The sequence below is a fragment of the Palaemon carinicauda genome, chromosome 27 (genome assembly GCF_036898095.1).
Source record: "Palaemon carinicauda isolate YSFRI2023 chromosome 27, ASM3689809v2, whole genome shotgun sequence".
Classification (NCBI taxonomy): domain Eukaryota; kingdom Metazoa; phylum Arthropoda; class Malacostraca; order Decapoda; family Palaemonidae; genus Palaemon; species Palaemon carinicauda.
The window spans coordinates 34,359,753-34,374,752 of NC_090751.1; the positions used below are offsets into that span (position 1 = coordinate 34,359,753).

A 15,000-nucleotide genomic window follows, 5' to 3' on the forward strand; every position below is an offset into this window, starting at 1 on the left:
TCCTTCTAGTATATTAATGTTTTTCCTAATTAATAATCAATTTCCTTCTTGAAAACCACTTTGGCTCCCAGTTGCTTTTACTCATTTGCACTCCAATTTTATATATCTTCTTTTGGTGATGCTTGAAGCTGTGCTACAATAATAAAAAAAAAGTAAACGCTTCTTGGCTCTGTTGTCACCTCGAGCGAGTCCAAGATGATAATGGCTTTTCTGGTTTATTCTTCGTTCTTTTATCTTATATTTAGCTATTCATTTGCTTTTATCTATTCTTTTGATTAAATACTTATTTATGTGTTTGTTGTCTCTTAGAGCCTGCATGTATGTGTTCATATTTATATGTTTATCAACTTTAATTCTTATCTCCTCATCGTTTATTTTTTAATACTTGAGATAAACCTGCTTCTCTCTTATTATTTTCATAATTTAATCATTCTTTATTGTTGTCATTTCATATTTTGTTATTTTTTCTTGATGCTAGTGTCAATAAATTGTATTTCCTCATAATTTTTATCATTAATGTGCCTCTTCATTTTTCCTTGATCGTAAGGAATTTTCTTAGCTTATGAAGTTAAAAACATTGAAAAGTCTTTGAAAGCTGTGACTTCAACTATTATAAAGTGATAGCAGCGTGAAGAAAGAACACTGATGATAATGAGAACAGAGATAAGACAATCCTTTGAAGGATATAAAACTTAAAAGCAAAATCACAATGATGATGAATGAGATATGTTGAAGAAATCTCGGGAGATGAAGGATAAGTGTACGTGGAGTTTCAGATGGATGGCCAGACATACTATTAATTTAATGCATAAAATAAAAATAAAAATATGCACACTCTCCAGAAGGAAAAGTGATGGATCTGAGATGAAGCAATTCCATCCTCTTAATTTACAAACAAGCTTGTCTTCAAGACTTAGGGGTCGTCTCCGTATTTTGTGTTGTTTTCGCGTTTCTGTCTCCCTTTTCTGGTTTCTTAGTAATCACTCCTATTCCTCCCTTTCAGTTGGGAGACTTGCTCTATTCTTTGCCACGTAGGTAAGGCTAATAGTAAGTATGTCGATGGTACATAAACTAGCGTAATGATTTTTTTTTTTTTTTCTTTTTTTTTGTTAAGGATTGATGTATATGACTAAGAAATAATTAAGTTTTATCGCTTTAATTTAAGGAGGAAAAAAGATAAATTTCATGTGGAAACTTCTTATACTACCCCTCCACCTTACATGCTAAAAACTAACTTCAGATTGTAGTAACCTCGTAAAAACGTCCCCACACGCATTATGTGAGTCGGGAGTTCGAGACCTACTCACAGCCTGACTTATTTCACTCTGTCCACGTCACAATCTTGCCATCAGTGAAAGCTAGGGAAGGGAGATTTGGGGGGGGGGGTCCGTAAGTCTACTTGCGGAATTATTAGCTACCATTGCCTGATTCTCTGGTCCTTGCTTGGGTGGAGAGGTGACCGGGGGTCTGAACACTTGTATTTATGGTCTCTTAAGCCCTTATTTGACAAACCTAATGACCATCTCCTGCTGCTCATGTACGACCTTTCAACCAGACTAGTTGACCTTCCAAGCAAATGATATATGGGTTCCTGAGCAATCCATTAAGGAAAAAGAATCTCTATTATTTCTCCTATTGTTGTTGACCATTTACATCCGGGAACAATAGGAATATTTTTTCCAATATGGAAGATGATATATAATTAGTAAATGTGATGATGGTTTGGTTGGTAACGTTAATGCCAATTATATGCACAAGGGAATTTACTTGCAAGCCCCGTTAACATTTTTAAAAATTCTCGTAAACTATCTTAGACGTAAATCTTTCGTGACTTTTGTAAGTCATTACTGAGGATGTGATCTCTCCGGCATAGAGGAAAAAGAAGTAGAATGTGTGAATGTAACTATATTTTTATGCAGAATTCTCATGCTTTATCACTGATGGCGATTTTCGCAACAATAAATCTGCCTTTTGCTACTGATTTCATTCCCACGTTAACAATAGGCCTACCAATTAACTGCTGATTTTTACGATTGTAAATCTATGTAAATGTTTATATAAACTGAACTTTATTTAAGTTGACAGATGTTGAAAAAAAAACAATTATTGCAGATGCAACTTCATTAATAGTAATGTTAATAATATAAAATTTACTCACACTCTTTAATGAATATGAGGTGACCAAAATCTTTTTTTGCAAACTATCATATAAAGCTGAGAATCCCCACGATACCTGCCTTTGGCTTTTATGTTGATTTAAACATTTATAGATTAGAAATTGCTTGGTGTGTGTGTGTGTGTGTACAACGTACAAAATTGGTCACAAAGCAAAATGTTTGTAAGTGAACAATGCTGATGTTTGAGAGAGAGAGAGAGAGAGAGAGAGAGAGGAGAGAGACGCTGTAATTGAGGTACTTATCCTTTTGACTATCCAACACCTCGTTTGATACTAGCTAGCAGTTTCCTCCCATTTACGGTGACTGCATCATAATACCCTATCACTTTCTTTACCTCTCAACACTCTCGCCCTCTTATAATTCTCCAGCTTGCACTTGGACAACAAACATCAAGTTATAAACAACTTGAGAATCCTGAAACTGTAACTGAACCCTCCTCCTGAGTAACAAGGACGTCATTATCATCCCTAATTTAGTCCTCGATAGAGTAGCCTCCACCACTTCAAGTTGATAATGGATTTCCTCATAAACGATAGATTTTTCTAATGTTCCTATATTACTCAAACCTACTGGTCCCCCCCCCCCCATTCCAACTCATAACCCCCTACCACCCCTTGCCTATCTGCTTGTCTCGTGTATTCAGGATCCTTGGCTGTGATAAAGACTTTAGCTTCACGCTACTTGTGATTTATGGTGACGTCGCCCGGCTTGTTTTGATTCGCCCAGTTACTTTGTTTTGTGTGCGTGTGCATCTCAATTTCTTATTCGTTCGATCATTTACAGTGCTTTTTCCCGTTAGAGCGAAGACTGTGCTTGCTTATAACGGTAAGTTGATAACGCATAGTGTACTGTATGTAATGTTATCGGTTATCAGCTTTGGTTGTGATTCATTATAAAAAAAATCTATATTTTTCGGACTCATCGACGAAAACAGTCCTAATGAAATTAAACATAGCAGAAACAAGTTTGGTTAATCTCTCTCTCTCTCTCTCTCTCTCTCTCTCTCTCTCTCTCATTCAAATGTATTCACAAATAAGCGTAGATTTTTATAAAGCAGCACGCATGGCATGTGCAAAACGTAAGTGCTTGCATTCACACGTTTGTTTGTTCCTGAATATGCAACCACGGGCACTTTATTATTTGCTTACGTGCCATTTATATAATTGGTGATGTTTGTTGCCCTTTTCGTCATGTCCTTATATATTGAGTATCCTTTCATTTCTCTGCGAGGAACTGGTTATTTTTCTGATAATTTATATATATATATATATATATATATATAATATATATATATATATATATATATATGTAGTGTTTTTTCATTCACCGAAACTGTAGATAAATACCCTATACCAAAGCCTCAGTACAGATATGTAGCTGATGCAAATAAATGATAAATTCTAATTATTTAGGGAGAATAGATTCCAGGCAAGGGTGATGATAATCATAACTTTATTTATAAAGTTCCAATGTGTTAAATGTTACCCCCCCCCTCTTGACTACCTCTGAACATCGGCATCATATTACTAAAAGTGGCAGAAAATTTTGTAATAAAGTGCTACTATTTCACAAAGAAAACAGCCTTTTACCTTTAAAATGTCCTCTCTAAAGATTGTATTGTATCCAGTACGCATGTAATCCACCGTCAGCCAATTTTTCATCATTAGTAAGGGAATGATTGAATCGAAACGATTATATCTTATTCGATATCATTATGCTGTAAATGGTAATACATATGTATATATCTTTATTTTTTCATAAACTCGGATATGTAGTGGCGAAGGTGGATTTTTTCAAAAGTGGTGTGTTTGGTTAGATTAGTTTGACACATTACACACTGCCTAGGGATTTGGAAATGATAACAGCTTTATGTACGTCTATTTCTTAGGCGAACATTAGCCTTTTGATTGTAACTAATGTTGGGCCTTGTATACACACACTTTCACACACACACACACACACAAATATATATATATATATATATATATATATATATATTTGTGTGGGTGTGTGTATGCGTTTATGTGTATGCATATAGGTTGTCTTATTCTTCCGAGCCATTCATGCTGAGGAAATTGTTTAATGTATATACACGCTAAAATGAACTGTATATGTATATGTATGAACTATGTATACAGTATATATATGTATGCGTGCACATACTGTATGTTCAAGAATCTACGACAATGCTACGGCGAATTTGTAAAACTGCTAAAGAAACCCCTAGAGTTTATCTATTGATAGGAAGAAGGCAAGCACTATTTACTATTCCAGTGGTGATGTTTCTGAGACAAATTTAACTGAAACGATGACAGAAATCTTCACCGCATTTGTGGAGACGGTATGTAATGAAATAAATGATAAAAAAAAGATGCCAATATCTCACCAAGTGAAGCTTCTTCAGCATCTCAGCTTTAACCCCTTTCTATATGGGGTAGCCCAGATGAATGTTAGGTTAGGTTAGGAATGAGTCTTCTCCATCGATATCTGTTCTGTGCTTCGTTCTCGTCAATACCTTTCCATAGAAAATCTTCTCTTACACAATGACGCCATCTTTCTTGGTCTTAATATCTTCCTTCTAATACTATGACTTGTACAAATTTAAATTGGTATTACTCTTTGAAGACGAGTTTCTCAAAGAATCCGCAATGATCCAACAGGCATCTCGGTCCGTGTGAATCTCTGATTGTCATTCAGCAAGGGGAGTTAATTTATCGTGCCCAGCTTTAATTACTGTTATATAAATTGGACGGCTATTTTTCAGCAGGCCTTATAAGGGCCGGGCCCAAAGCGCCCCGAGAGGGGATGGCGCCGATGATATCGCCTTGTATCCCCTGACAGATTTGCATTTATGCAAATGGACGCAAACAGCAGCAGTAGCAGCCCGTCAGCAGACGTGTCTGGTAGATGAAGGGCGTTTTTGTGGAGATTACTCAAAGGAGTTCTATCTCCTGAATGAGGCTTTAGGATGCTAGTACTTTCTTTCCCATGAATAGATTTTTATTAAAAGGGTGGATATATCTTAAAGCAAGAACTTTTAAAGGGGAAATTCGCGGGAGATATTGACAACGCAAAATTCGTGTTGAAGTTTGAGGTAATTTATGATAAAATTGTTTATGGAAATGGTAGAATCGTTTTCATGTTGGAACGCTGTTTTTAATGTTCATAAACAAATATCTGATATGGGTACTGGCCATAGCAGGGAATAAATACACACACACACACACACACACACACACACACATATATATATATATATGTGTGTGTGTGTGTGTGTGTGTGTATGTATGTATAATATACATATATATATCCAATATGTATGCATATATACTTTTGTATACACATTTAAAGACACACTATATATATATATATATATATATATATGTACACACACAATATATGGTACTTGGGCATGTTGCTCTACGTTTATAATGAAGAGACAACGTCTCAGCGGCATCCAAAAATCGAAGACAGCTCCTCCTCGGACAGATCGTCTTGCAGGTAGTTTTCAGGATAACAAGAGAAATACATTTACTTTTCTCCATTTATTGTTTGGTGTCGACACGTGTTTTGGATCATTTCGCCGCACTTCTTTAGGGCTACATCGGTCTTAAATTTTCGTATTTATATTTCAAATAATCTAAAGTTTTCATTCATCAATTTTTGTTGAATATTTTCCGATCTTCCAAATATTTTGTATCAAATTTTCACCACCATAACCTTTATATTAAGGTGTAGTTCCAAAAATCAATATAGTCCTGAAGAAGAGTCGTGAAGTAAACCGAAAAACGTATGGACACCAAACAATAAATGAAAAAAAAAAAATGCATTTTTACTGTTATCCTGAAAACTATTTGCAGGACGATCTGTCTGAGGAGAAGCTGTTTCGATTTTTGGACGCCGTTGGGACGTTGTCTATTTTTTATATATGTATATGTATATATATATACAGTATATATATATATATATATATATATATATATATTTTATACATATACATATGTACAGTATATATATAAAATAACAAATTAATTTTATCATTCTTTTAATATAGGGGGCGCTTATCTGTCGGATTTTTTTTACCACTTTGTTTGGAATTTAATATTTTGGGGCCATCAAGATATTCATAATTAGAGTCTGTAACAACAACTGTTTGAGGCAGTTGATCGTTTTATGACCAAGAAGTATTTGAATATCTCAATTGAGATACGATCTTTATACCGCATATTAAGATGTGATCTTTATCTTGCATAGTAATTTCGTCTAATCTTTTTATAGTAACATGTAGCTGGTCTTTGTGCAGCAGTTACTGTCTAGTACTTACGTCGTCAAGTGAAGTTTTATCTACATACTCTGTTGCAATTACTGTCTCAAAACATTTTATAGGAAAATCTTGTTTTGTTTCGTTTAGTGATATCTCTAACATCCTCTGTAAATATTTTTTTTTATATTTATATTCACAAAAATACTAGATTTAATTGTTAAGATAATTAAAAAATCGCCAGTCTGTCAGTTTTGTTGATATTTTGATGCATATTTTGCTGGTGAAATCGTAAACACAGCGTGATGTAGCATTTTCTTTGTTTGACGTGAAATAGTGCTTTTTTTAAGCACCAATCTGAGAGAGAGAGAGAGAGAGAGAGAGAGAGAGAGAGAATATTTTATGATAAAAGTTAGTTATTAGTGAAAGGAATATTACAATAAAGCCAGAATATTTTATGACAGAAAGAATATTTCTGAGAGAGAGAGAGAGAGAGAGAGAGAGAGAGAGAGAGAATATTCTTACTTTTCAATTTTGTTTGTCAGCTTTAATTTTTTATTTACCCTGGTTCCCAGTTCGCCTTTTTTTTATTTCTCCTTGATTTCCTAATAGGAAAAATAGTCAAGAGACCAATCATGTGTAGGTATCGATCTTCGGTGTGATATTTTGAATTAGATTATTTGAATTATGTTGGTCTTTAGACTGCAATTAAAACTTACTTTCCTTCTCCTTTTACACATTCGTTTTCCCTTTGAACAAATTCTATCCATTATGCGTGTGAGCTCTATATTAGTAACTACCAGAGACATTTTACTCATCAACGATAATCAGGCACCTTTTATAATTTGTCTATGATTATCTAGGATGTGTTATTTCTTATCAATGATTATCAAGTTCCTGTTACTGAATTATCAGTGACGATCAAGAACATGTTACTTTTTCTATCGATGATCATCGGGGTCCATTTACTGAAATATCAATAATTATGGAAGACCTTATTTCTATCAGTGATTATATAACACTATATTTATCAGATTATCAAAGGGTTTTCATTAACGGTTATCATAGACTTTTTATTTTAAAAGATTATCACATGCATTTAATCAAAGATTGTAATTTTTTATTCATTTATCAACGGTTATCAAAGACGTTTTATTAATCAAAGCTCATCACAATCATTTGATTTATCAAAGACTTTCTTTATCAATTATTATCGGACACAATTTATTATGTGCTTGAGACGATTCTTTGCTTAATGGGAGGTAAATAGGAATATTCTATGTTTATCGGGAATTTCAACATGTATATAGAAATTTCTTTATTATCAGATGAACGACAGCAGCCATTCATACCGGTTTCGTACGTAACGGATTGAATGTGACTTTAAAATACTCCTCAACGTCAGGTTGCCAATGCGTTAGGGGAAATGAAAGAAAAGCGTAGAAACAACGAAATGCGTCATTGACCGAGTAGAGAGAGTCCCGTAGTGGACCATAAAGCGAAGGGAAGCCTATTCCCTTCGGCCCAAGGGGAAATAAAAAGACGTGAGGGGTGTGATGAGGAGGGAGTACTGCCAGAGATAGCGCGAGGTGTAAGTTTGTGTTAACTGAGCTTGTTTAGGAAACACTGAGACCTTTTCATGATCATCTTTTAATCATGTGTGCTCCAACACGTCGAAATACGGATAATCGGTTGGAGTCTTGTCTTAAAATATTTATGTTACTAAAAGGGAATTCTTAGGTCAGCGAAAGATGCGAGATGGAGATATCATGGAATGACCTTTGAATATGATGTCATCACGAGAGCTCTCTCTCTCTCTCTCTCTCTCTCTCTCTCTCTCTCCCCTGATGATATCAATGAACATCGAACGCATCGTATTTCAGATGAGAGAGAGAGAGAGAGAGAGAGAGAGAGAGAGAGAGAGAGAGAGCATTCTACCTTTACAATTAACATGGTGAATAGGCCTAAAATACCCCTTCTTACTCCTACGCGGAGACCGCATGATAGGCCTATTTCTTGTAGCCACAGAATCTGATAACCACAAAATCTTACGTCTAGTCGATGGATTATTAGAATCATATTTCGATCTTGGTCGGGCTGTGACGTCTTTTCAAATGTATATATGTATATATAATGTATATGTATATATAATTACATATATACACTCATATGCATTATAAATTTCTCTCTCTCTCTCTCTCTCTCTCTCTCTCTCTCTATATATATATATATGTATATATATATATATATATATATAGAGAGAGAGAGAGAGAGAGGAGAGAGAGAGAGAGAGAGCGTAGTAATGAAAACTGGCCAAACCCCAGACATGAATAAGGACATGTCTGTGGCGTTTGTCCTGTAGTGAGAAAGAAGCGCCTGCATTTTAGTTGTTATTTGTATGTGTGTGGTTTTAGTGTCCCGAAGACAGACTCAAAACAAATACACTGTAGATGTAAGAACAATTTAATACTAATATTTTGGTCGCACCACCACGAAAAATACATCAATGTAACAACAATTATAATGATAGCAACAGCAAGCCAAATGGCCTTCCCTCAAGCCATTACTCACGAATCATTGAACAGCCCTCCATGAAGTCGGCCTGGCATAAAAATGCCGCCGACTAATCATCTTGCCTTTCCGGGCACAAGAGGGGTGTGTGGCAAGGTAGATAGCATTATCCTCCTCGGTATATGGGCTCTATAGATTTACAGTTGCGATAAATGGCAGTGTCAAGCGTAATAAAAGGTCTGTATTCAGTTTGAATCGTCAAACGTGGACTATGATGTTAAATCGCATTGTAAAGTTTCGCTCTTCATTTGTTTGTTCGCTTTACCGTAAGACGAAGGGAGATGGTACTACTGGTTTAGTTATTAACTAATAGATAATGGTTTTTATTGAAAGATCGTAATAATTTTATATCTTGCGTTTTAAACCCGAATTCGACTTGTCTCCTCAATCCCTAGAACGTGTTCTGATATCAATGGGTGACTTTCACGCTACCGCCCTTTCCTCGTGTTGAATATTACTTGGGCTTCTTTTGATCCTCCGCCCTCGCATAGTCATTTGATTCTATGACGGTCTCTCTCTCTCTCTCTCTCTCTCTCATTTGCATGAAAAGTTTTTGTTTCTTTCATTCATTTTGCTTTTATAAGTCTGTCATTATTTCTCTCTTTTATTCATGTTTTTTTTTTGCTACATCATCTCTCTCTCTCTCTCTCTCTCTCTCTCTCTCTCCTCTCTCTCTCCAACATTACAGGCATATTTATTTACAAATGTTTTTGTGAAATATGTCCCCTTGTAATAAAAGGCCACCCGCTCTTATTTCTCATTAGCAAAACAAATAAGTTTATTGGAAGTCAAAGACTTTTCGGTGCGCGTGTTAGTAACGCGATAGGACAAATAAACAACGAAACATAAAGAATTAAACAAATAAACTTGTCTGGGACTGTATCATAAAAGCATGTTCGGAGTGAGTGCTTACATGCACTTTCTTTCACTAGGAGTCCTTGATTTAATTTTTAAAACTTTTATCTTTTATATAAAGAAAAGACAAACTTGATTTATCTGCCCAGCTCGCTCTGGGATTTCTTCTCGAGGTGTTACTGCCTAAAAGGAGCAAGCCTTATAAGTGCATTTAATAATGGGCATCATGGCGTGATGGCTTGATAATCTATAATTAACTTTTTTTAACAACATTTTCTATTCTTATTTTCATCATATTCCCATGTGGAAGTTTCCTACTAATGACTATTGATTTATAGTATATAATTTCATTCTTTTCCAATTTCTAAATAATGTCTTATTTTTGATAAATAGAACTTATTATCTGTCAGTTGAAGGAAAATGTGGAGAAGAAATATTTCCCAAGTATACCGAATAATTACGACGAAAATTAGATTTTTTAAGGATGTAGAGAGAGAGAGAGAGAGAGAGAGAGAGAGAGAGAGAGAGAGAGAGGTGGGTGGGTGGGTAAGGATGCGAGGGTAGTAAATAGGACGATAAAGACGGAAGTAGATGACGTGGGTGGAGTACATATGACAAAATAAAGAGAGAGAGAGAGAGAGAGAGAGAGAGAGAGAGAGAGAGAGAGAACTTTCTTGTAGATAGAGCCGTAGAAAGGAGAAATATACATGTACGGTGCAATGAAAAATAAAAGGACAATTATTTAGAATAAATTAAAAGTATAAAATCCTTTAATAAAAATCGGTGTATAATGTTAATAAGAATTTCTGTCACGTTGAATTTCCCATTATATGTCAGCACTGAAGAGACTTATAATTATGATTAGAATCCAATTATATATTTGTTTTCCATCTGTGGATCAGGGTTTCTGAAGTTTTAAGTTATCCTTACCTTACAGATGTTTGCTAAGACTCACCTGAAAAGAAAAAAGATCACTATGTTATTATATGGATTATTGACTTAGGCTAATTTTTTGTTTAGAAGATATAATCAAACTTTTTTTGAGTATGCGTGTTGTCTATTTTACAGTGCGTATGATAGGTCAATCTCTCCTTTGTCGTGCTTATTAAGCGTGTGTATATATATATATATATATATATGATAAATTTTGCACATTTTTACGTGTTTTTCATATTCAAATAAGCCATATATATTTTTTGATACATTAATGTCTGGATTCTCTTAACGACCGCGGGATCAGAGCCCCAGGCGAAATCACACAAAGACAAGAGCTTGGCTCCGGCCGGGAATCGAACCCTGGTCGGCAAGCCTGTATAGACAGTGACTAAGCCACTTGGCCACGAAGAAGGATAAAAGTCAATGACAATTCTTCTGTACTTATACCTGTCGAATTCAGGTATTTTGTACTTAGAATTGAAATCAACCCATCCTCACCATCGTAGCTAATTGGTAGTTTGTTACTTGGCATTCAATTAATGATAAATTTTGCACATTTTTACGTGTTTTTCATATTCAAATAAGCCATATATATTTTTGATACATTAATGTCTGGATTCTCTTAACGACCGCGGGATCAGAGCCCCAAGCGAAATCACACAAAGACAAGAGCTTGGCTCCGGCCGGGAATCGAACCCTGGTCGGCAAGCCTGTATAGACAGTGACTAAGCCACTTGGCCACGAAGAAGGATAAAAGTCAATGACAATTCTTCTGTACTTATACCTGTCGAATTCAGGTATTTTGTACTTAGAATTGAAATCAACCCATCCTCACCATCGTAGCTAATTGGTAGTTTGTTACTTGGCATTCAATTAATGATAAATTTTGCACATTTTTACGTGTTTTTCATATTCAAATAAGCCATATATATTTTTGATACATTAATGTCTGGATTCTCTTAACGACCGCGGGATCAGAGCCCCAGGCGAAATCACACAAAGACAAGAGCTTGGCTCAGGCCGGGAATCGAACCCTGGTCGGCAAGCCTGTATAGACAGTGACTAAGCCACTTGGCCACGAAGAAGGATAAAAGTCAATGACAATTCTTCTGTACTTATACCTGTCGAATTCAGGTATTTTGTACTTAGAATTGAAATCAACCCATCCTCACCATCGTAGCTAATTGGTAGTTTGTTACTTGGCATTCAATTAATGATAAATTTTGCACATTTTTACGTGTTTTTCATATTCAAATAAGCCATATATATTTTTGATACATTAATGTCTGGATTCTCTTAACGACCGCGGGATCAGAGCCCCAGGCGAAATCACACAAAGACAAGAGCTTGGCTCCGGCCGGGAATCGAACCCTGGTCGGCAAGCCTGTATAGACAGTGACTAAGCCACTTGGCCACGAAGAAGGATAAAAGTCAATGACAATTCTTCTGTACTTATACCTGTCGAATTCAGGTATTTTGTACTTAGAATTGAGATCAACCCATCCTCACCATCGTAGCTAATTGGTAGTTTGTTACTTGGCATTCAATTAATGATAAATTTTGCACATTTTTACGTGTTTTTCATATTCAAATAAGCCATATATATTTTTGATACATTAATGTCTGGATTCTCTTAACGACCGCGGGATCAGAGCCCCAGGCGAAATCACACAAAGACAAGAGCTTGGCTCCGGCCGGGAATCGAACCCTGGTCGGCAAGCCTGTATAGACAGTGACTAAGCCACTTGGCCACGAAGAAGGATAAAAGTCAATGACAATTCTTCTGTACTTATACCTGTCGAATTCAGGTATTTTGTACTTAGAATTGAAATCAACCCATCCTCACCATCGTAGCTAATTGGTAGTTTGTTACTTGGCATTCAATTAATGATAAATTTTGCACATTTTTACGTGTTTTTCATATTCAAATAAGCCATATATATTTTTGATACATTAATGTCTGGATTCTCTTAACGACCGCGGGATCAGAGCCCCAGGCGAAATCACACAAAGACAAGAGCTTGGCTCCGGCCGGGAATCGAACCCTGGTCGGCAAGCCTGTATAGACATTGACTAAGCCACTTGGCCACGAAGAAGGATAAAAGTCAATGACAATTCTTCTGTACTTATACCTGTCGAATTCATCATTAATTGAATGCCAAGTAACAAACTACCAATTAGCTACGATGGTGAGGATGGGTTGATTTCAATTCTAAGTACAAAATACCTGAATTCGACAGGTATAAGTACAGAAGAATTGTCATTGACTTTTATCCTTCTTCGTGGCCAAGTGGCTTAGTCACTGTCTATACAGGCTTGCCGACCAGGGTTCGATTCCCGGCCGGAGCCAAGCTCTTGTCTTTGTGTGATTTCGCCTGGGGCTCTGATCCCGCGGTCGTTAAGAGAATCCAGACATTAATGTATCAAAGATATATATGGCTTATTTGAATATGAAAAACACGTAAAAATGTGCAAAATTTATCATTAATTGAATGCCAAGTAACAAACTACCAATTAGCTACGATGGTGAGGATGGGTTGATTTCAATTCTAAGTACAAAATACCTGAATTCGACAGGTATAAGTACAGAAGAATTGTCATTGACTTTTATCCTTCTTCGTGGCCAAGTGGCTTAGTCACTTGTCTATACAGGCTTGCCGACCAGGGTTCGATTCCCGGCCGGAGCCAAGCTCTTGTCTTTGTGTGATTTCGCCTGGGGCTCTGATCCCGCGGTCGTTAAGAGAATCCAGACATTAATGTATCAAAAATATATATGGCTTATTTGAATATGAAAAACACGTAAAAATGTGCAAAATTTATCATTAATTGAATGCCAAGTAACAAACTACCAATTAGCTACGATGGTGAGGATGGGTTGATTTCAATTCTAAGTACAAAATACCTGAATTCGACAGGTATAAGTACAGAAGAATTGTCATTGACTTTTATCCTTCTTCGTGGCCAAGTGGCTTAGTCACTGTCTATACAGGCTTGCCGACCAGGGTTCGATTCCCGGCCGGAGCCAAGCTCTTGTCTTTGTGTGATTTCGCCTGGGGCTCTGATCCCGCGGTCGTTAAGAGAATCCAGACATTAATGTATCAAAAATATATATGGCTTATTTGAATATATATATATATATATATATATGTGTGTGTGTGTGTGTGTATGTGCGTGTGTGTGTGGTGTGTGTGTACGATATTGATTTAAAACCTCCAGATACAAGATAAAGACGACTGGTGAAATCTAACTGAGGCCCTCTGCGTCAATAGGCGTAGGAAATGATATGTATAAGTGAATTATATATACGGTGTATATATGTATGTATATATACGGTGTACATACATACATACATTCATACATATCTATGTCACACACACATGCTTGAATATAAAGTAGTATTTATTATGAATGCATTATATATGATAGGCGTGTCCTAATATTGGCCTCGATTGGTATATCATATCACTGTGGAAGGTGCTGTTTCAGTTGAAGCCATATGACTCACGTCCATTGCTATTGCAAACATTAAACGCAATTTTGTCTAAGGTTATGTGCGCATATTCCTCTTTGTTCTTGGGAATAGTAAACACATGTTATGTGGTGTTTGTTTTGTTCATTTGTAGAAGGTGCATGTGTGCTTAAGTTCTCTTTTTTTCACATATGTGTAATATGTACGTTTGTGCTTGTGATGTTCTATGTTAAAAGTTTTATACATAAGATTTTATTTGAATGTATGTATTGTGAATACGTTAGAGAGCGACATATATATTCATTTATGTGTAGAAATCACGAAACCTGACACACTATGGGGGTAAGATATGTATTATAGCCACGAAAGGAAATATGAAAAGACTTGATTGGAGTTAGTACTTTCGTCCATTAGGGACATCGACCAACTAAACAGCCTGTCGAATGTCGATGTGCCTAATGGACGAAAGTACTAATTCCAAACAAGTTTTTAAATTTTTTCCTTTCATGGCTATAATACATATGTATAAAAACTCAAGATGGAGACTACTGGCGAAATCTAACCGACGCCCTTTACATCAATAGGTGTAGGAGGAGATGATGATGATGATGATGATGATGTATATGTGTATATATATATATATATATATGTTTGTGTGTGTATGTATGTATTTATACATTATTATGCGTAAAATTTTATTTGAATGTATGCATAGTATACACATTGTGAAT

The 15,000-nt window shown here is 35.8% G+C and overlaps 1 protein-coding gene and 1 long non-coding RNA gene across 4 annotated transcripts in view; one reads left to right on the forward strand and one right to left on the reverse strand.

Annotated features, from left to right (window-relative positions):
• The window catches only part of LOC137620668 (putative uncharacterized protein DDB_G0294196), a 76,865-nt gene that overhangs the window by 9,106 nt on the left and 52,759 nt on the right, over positions 1-15,000 (reverse strand). Inside the window, exon 2 of one of the 3 annotated variants that reach the window (XM_068351013.1) lies at positions 10,795-10,819. The exons of the other annotated variants lie outside the window; for them this stretch is intronic. The gene's annotated coding sequence lies outside the window, so the exon portion shown is untranslated. The remainder of the gene's footprint in view (positions 1-10,794; positions 10,820-15,000) is intronic. 3 annotated transcript variants of the gene reach the window in all.
• The window catches only part of LOC137620670 (uncharacterized), a 100,184-nt gene continuing 87,988 nt past the window's right edge, over positions 2,805-15,000 (forward strand). The window contains exon 1 of the long non-coding RNA XR_011040091.1: positions 2,805-3,002. This is a non-coding gene — a long non-coding RNA (uncharacterized lncRNA). The remainder of the gene's footprint in view (positions 3,003-15,000) is intronic.